The 6180-nt window shown below is 40.3% G+C and overlaps 1 protein-coding gene across 5 annotated transcripts in view; it reads right to left on the minus strand.

Moving 5' to 3' along the window:
- Positions 1-192, minus strand: part of Raph1 (Ras association (RalGDS/AF-6) and pleckstrin homology domains 1) — a 104267-nt gene extending 104075 nt beyond the window's left edge. For all 5 annotated transcript variants that reach the window (XM_063237295.1, XM_063237294.1, XM_063237293.1 and 2 more), the window contains exon 1: positions 21-192. The gene's annotated coding sequence lies outside the window, so the exon portion shown is untranslated. The remainder of the gene's footprint in view (positions 1-20) is intronic.
- Between the last annotated feature and the right edge of the window lie 5988 nt (positions 193-6180).

Here is a 6180-nt window from a genome sequence, read left to right on the forward strand (position 1 = left end):
GCAGCGAGACTAACGCTCACCGCGGCGGCTGCTCAGTCCTCTGGCGGCCCCAGCTGCCGTCGCCTCCACCTCCTACCCGGGCGCGGCGTTTCTGTCCCGGCCCGCGGCGAGCGCCAGTCGCTCCTGACCGGCTGACAGACTGAGAGAATTGTGGACTGGCTGACTGGCCGCCGGACTGGCTGCCTGGCTGACCAACTGACTGACTGACTGGCTGCCTGACTGACTGGCCGGGGGCGCGGGGCGGGGCGGACGCAGCGCCCCGCAGCGGCGACGGCGGCGCCCGGAGCGCCGTGTCCCGCGAAGACGCAGAGGGCGGGGCCGAGGCCGGGCGGCCGCAGCGCGGACAGACTCCCGGCCGCTGCCGCCGCGCGCCCGCCGGGCCGCCCACCCTCACTTCCGGCGCGGCCGCCCGGCCCCGCCCACTCCCCCGCCCCGCCCCGCCCTGCCGCCGACCGCGCCCAGCCCGGCGCTCCCGGCCCCGCCTCCCTGCCAGCGGCTGCGGGGCGGTGAGTGGGAATGAATGAGTGTGGAGGGGAAGCCCGCTGCCGCCTTCATCCCAGTGTGGGCCTCGGGCCACACCCTACGGGGCAGCCTCCTGCGTGGGCCTTCTGCGTCGGCTCCTCACCGCGGTTGGAAGCCGTGAGCACCTTCCTGAGGAAATCTCGTTTCAGCCAAAACTGCTGTCACACGGTGCATCGGGAAGCTTTAGAAATTAGACCTTTTGATTATTTGGTTAGGCTTTAGCTTTGAACTCTGGCCATCTCGGAATCTGATTTCTATCCTCCCTTGTGGAAATTGCCTATCATCAAGCCTCAGCTTACTCAAGGAACTGCTTCCTCTGGTGTGGGGTGGATTTAGGCAGATGTTTGTAATTGCACTTTATGTTTTTGCTTTGACCTTTGTGTGAAGATGATCAAAGAAGGGGAAAAGCTGGAATGAAATTAATTTTTGCTTGTCTACATAGGAAGTAACTTTGTAGAGAGCATTAAAGTGACCAAAGACTTAATAGTGTAACCTGAGATTGGTTGCAGTGAACACTTGACATTCTTTTTCAGTCTTCCTGTCTGGTAACTAAAAGTTTCTGAATCTTAAATTTTCACAGATAAAAGAATTGACAATATATTTTGAAATCCTGCCTCCCTTGCTGAGAAGCCGAGTATTCATTTCTCTGTCCTGGGGCAAATACTGGCGTGGTTAATTGAATTTTTACTTCCTGATAATCCTCGAGGACTTTCTAGTGGTTTCAGGCTTTTTTTGTATAATCTGATTCAAGTTGTTATTTAGAACCATAGGATATATCTCACACTTGAGATAACTGCAGTTTGGTAAACAACTAGGTTTTTTTTTAAAGGTTGGTAGTGTTTCAATAACTTGTCATAAAGTAATATATCTTATAAATAACAATAGTGGTGTGGACCAATTCCTGCAGCCTTCTTTTCTTGAAGATCTCATCATTTATTACCTCTATTACCATTATTTCAGTAAGTTATATATCTCCCTAAATGAATGTAATTTACCCCTGTGTGGCTTTCACAATATCTAGTATAGTAGTTTGCACAATAAGTACTTTTGTATTAATAAAAGCTTTAAATGTTTTCATTGATAATTTCATACAAATTGTCTATAATGGCTCACCTCATTTCCCTGGAAACTTGGTTTGTTGAGATTAAATTATATGCAGGGCCCAAACCTAATAAAAACCTATTGCTATCAAATGTTATTACCAGACTGGGTGATAATAACCTTTACTGGGAAGATACTTCATGAAACCTCTACAAAACAGATCATTGAGTGGTTTTTAGAAGGTCTTGGCCAACATTCTTGCTCGGTTAGGTTGGTCAAGGCTAAATTAGAAAACTGTCACTTTCAGCCATTGAAAGGAGTAAGTGGGTTCTTCTCAATCCATTACACTAAAATTGCTCCTTCATTTATTAAGAATTGATTGAGCTCCAACAAAGGCCCAGGAATACAAAGAAAAAAGACATGGCACAATGCACCCTGCCCTCAAAGAAACATAGAGCCTGTTGGAGAAAGGAAGTACTGGAAATCACTGCTGCTGTCCGGAAAGCCTAACCAGGGAGGAAACAAACTGCATGTTGAGTGACAGGAGCTAAACCCTTGGAGGAGGAGGAAACAATCACTCCAGACAAAGGCAACAATATCTGTGCAGATGTGGAAGCACTCAACAGCACCAGGGCTTGCAAGCCATTCCATTTTGTTAAGACAAGCATAAAGAAGGGAAGTTAGGAAAGGTCTTGTTGATAAGGGGCTGGTGCTAAATCAAGGACTTTGAACTTAATACTCTAGGAAATGTAATAAATAATAAATTCTGATGTATTTAACCCCTGGAACAACTGGATTTGTTTCTGGAGTCCAAGGAGAGCACAGTGAAAAATGGAGAAACTGAGGGAGTGACAACAATTACTCAGAGATGAGCTGCAAGTCCACAGAAATAAGAGTCCATGAGATAGGGTGGGGTGAACTACAGTATCTGATGGTGACAGCTCAGAGGCAGTGCCTGAGTGGGGAACATCTAGGGTGACCCTCAGGATTCTGGTTTAGGAGAACAAATGGTGGTGATTTTCTCTGAAAGGACTGAACTTAAAGCTACTCTAATCAAAGAAGTAGAAAAGCAAATTTCAATGGGTTTCTAAAAAAAAAAAGTGTTTGAAGCTGGAGCTGGCGCATACCTGTAATCCTAGCACTTGGGAGGCTGAGGCAGGAGAATCATTGCAAGTTCAAGACCAGCCTGGGCTACAAAGTGGCCTTCAGCCTGCACTGTGTAGTGAGACCCTGTCTCCAAAAAAAAAAAAAAAAAAAAAAAAAAGTGGTGTTTTGATGTAGCCTGAGGTTCTGAGGTAGATACTAGGCCATAAAGCCCTTTTCCAGGGAAAGAGCTCAAAAGACCTGGGCTCCACAGAGCATACTCTGGGAAATGCTGATCAAAGCCAGGTTTTTGTTTACAACAGAGAAAACTGTAGCTCCAAGACATGAAATGTATTGACTAAAATTAGTAAGTAGCTGCTACTGGCAGGTATTAGGCTAGAATCCATATCTTCTGAGCCTAGCTAGTCACATTCTCTTTCTATGACATATTGTTTGGTGAGCTACCAACGCATTCTAGCACCTTCTGCCTATCATGGGGAACATATAAAAGCACTATGCAATACATCCTTTTAAATGACATTTCCAGTTTAAGACTATGCTAATTTTTAATGATTACTACCTTATATAAGGTGAAAAGATTTATATATTGGAAAGGTGGGACAGTTATCTTCGTGTGCTCTTTCTGACTGTGGAACAAAAGACTTATAAAATTAAATCACCTAACAAAATATGATATTTATTGAGTCATCTGAGACCTGAGGTAACTGTACTTAAAGTAAACTTTCAAAATATACAGAAACATTAAAACTCTCTCTAGAAACTTTAGTGTTGTTTTTATTTCTCCATATTAAAGAAAATCTCTGGGAATATGGACATTAACACCAGGTTTTGACATTCTGTATGGCATAATTCCTCTGATTCTGAAGAGACTCACAGAAATAAGACTGTCGTAACTAATAGATAGGAGGTTTTCTATTCTTAAATTCACAGTATTCTTAATCCTCAGAAGAAAAGTTTTAGTGCTTCCTAGTCTTAGAAAAATGAGACAAATTGCTTGTTCCCAAAAGATTTCTTAGGAATCTAGGACAACTTTGGTTTTACACACATTACATTCTGTATACATTATTATTGTGTTGTATATATACTATATTTAGTATCAGTTATCAAGTTTTTAATTTTTTTCCACTATATATAAAGTGTTGTTTCTAAATGCCATATTCATTTTTAGTAGGTAGATCAAAGGTTATCATATGTGGGATAAATACACTGAGTGAATGAATAATTATTTGAAAAACTTTATAGTCATATGTTTTGTAAACACTTATTAATTCACTTATCAAAATTATTTTAGTGTCTACTGTGTCTGTAGCTCCATCTATAATCACTAGAAAAACACACAAATAACCTCTAATCTTTAAACATAGTCCCATTCATTATTGGCAAGAATGAGAAGAAACAGGTTTGAGGTGGATAAACTTTTAATCTTTTTCAGGAGGGCAGCTTGGCAATAAATATTAAAAGATATAAGAACAAAACATTAGCTAGAATTTTGTGGAATATTAGCAAATAACAGGAAATCTCTAAGCCAGCCACAAGGGGTTATTTAAGATAATGATGTTTGAAGGAGATTATTTAGAATATGAAAAGATATTCACAATATGCAATCAATAAAGGAATTACAAACAGGAACAATATAAACTAGTTAAAAAGTAGGAAAAAACTAGAGGAAAATACAAGATAGTAAAAGTGTCCATTGCAGAGTATTGTAAGACTCTCATCTTTTTGAAGAGAATTTGTATTCTTTAATTGGAAATTTGTCTTATTTTTCTAAGACTAGGAAGCACTAAAACTTTTCCTCTGAGGATTAGAAATACTGTGAATTTAATTGGAATATAATTAATATTTATGAAGATAAATCTTTTTAAAAATTCAAGGAAAACAACATGCAAGTGCATATTAACATAAAGTTGAATTCAAAAGAGCCTCTCTGCATTTAAGAAATTTTATTCAAGCCAAATGTGGTAGTGTATGCCTGTAATCCCAGCACTTGGGAGGCTGAGATGAGAGAATCACTGTGAGTTTGAGGCCATCCTGAACTGCGTAGTGAAGCTGTCTCAAAAAAAATAAATAAATAAAGCTTTTTGTTCATGAGACAAGAACCCATAAAATAATCAGAAAATTACTAAATACTAAGCTCTGAGGTAGACTTAAGAGAAGAGAAGAGAAAAATTGGCTAGGGTAGATACAAGTAAAGATGACTTTGTGAATAAATAAGACTTTTCTAGTGCTTAGAATCTGCCTGCCAAAGGGAGAAACATTTGGGATGGTAATGTAAGAGACACACTAGAGAAGTCTTACCTTTTCCACTCTCACATTAACAACTGCAGAACAGTTGGCCTCACCTGTAAATGTAATTCCTCTTCTTTCATTCAAGTGGGATTCATATACCCTCTGTAATATAAACATGTAGTGGAGCCTTGCATAACCTTTGCAATATTAAAAAAGTTATTTTAGTTGCTTTTTTAGGAGTAACCCTTTTAGGGGGAATTTTTTCTGCAAAATCTATAAACCTGAAAATTTCCAGATGTTTACTTGGAACAAATGCAAACTATTACACAAGAACAGTTATCACAGCAACCTGAACTCTTGTGAATGTTCTGACGTCTGTACCAGTCAGACCAGAAATAAATTCAGCCAACCAGACTCAACAGTTTTCTGACTACAGCATGCTGCTTTTATGTCAACTTTTTAACACTATAACAAAACTGCTAATAGAGTAGTAGGGTATTCCCTGAAGAGGGAAAGATTTGTTTTTACTACTTAATACTGAACTAAAAAGATTATGTCCCTCTCAAAACTATATGTTATGGGAAAGATAGTGCAAATATGAACTTCCTTCAAGTTTTTCTTTAGAATGGTAGATGGTGAAATATGGAATTGTCATTGAAAAGAGGGAAAAGCATTCTAGATTTGGTGTGCGTGTAGCGAGGGGTGTGATGTAGGAAGTGTATCAAACAATAGAGAGTAGGAGGAAAAAGGGAGAAAATTTAGTAAACAAGGGGGAAATTTTTATTATATATTTTTATTAGTATATATTCAAAGAAGATAATGATTACATTTATCATGGGAAGTTTGTGTATGTACATAACATATCTGCCTTAGTTACTTTCTCATTGTGGGGACAGATTACCCCCACTCAAAAGTTAAAGAAGGAAAAGTTTATTTTTAGCTCACAGTTTGTAGAGGTTTCAGTCCAGAGTTGGCTGGTTCCAAGGCAGGGAAGCATTGCAGAGGGGCATCACAGAAGAGGCTTGCTCAGGGCATGGCAACAGGAAGCAGTGCACAAGGCAGGAGGGTATATATTTACTTATTTATTCAGGCGTTGTCCACAGTGACCCACCTCTTCCCACCAGGCTTCACCTCCAGCATCACACCCAGCTATAAACCCATTAGTGGACTAATGCAGTGTCACACACCCATGATCCAGTCACTTCCCAAAGTCCCACGTATGAGTACATCTAAAAATTCAGGGTAAATTCATGTGTTGGAAACTTAATCCTCAATGAAATCCAA

Source organism: Cavia porcellus, unplaced genomic scaffold (assembly GCF_034190915.1).
Source record: "Cavia porcellus strain 051 isolate PalLab524CR breed Dunkin Hartley unplaced genomic scaffold, mCavPor4.1 scaffold_26, whole genome shotgun sequence".
Classification (NCBI taxonomy): Eukaryota; Metazoa; Chordata; class Mammalia; order Rodentia; family Caviidae; genus Cavia; species Cavia porcellus.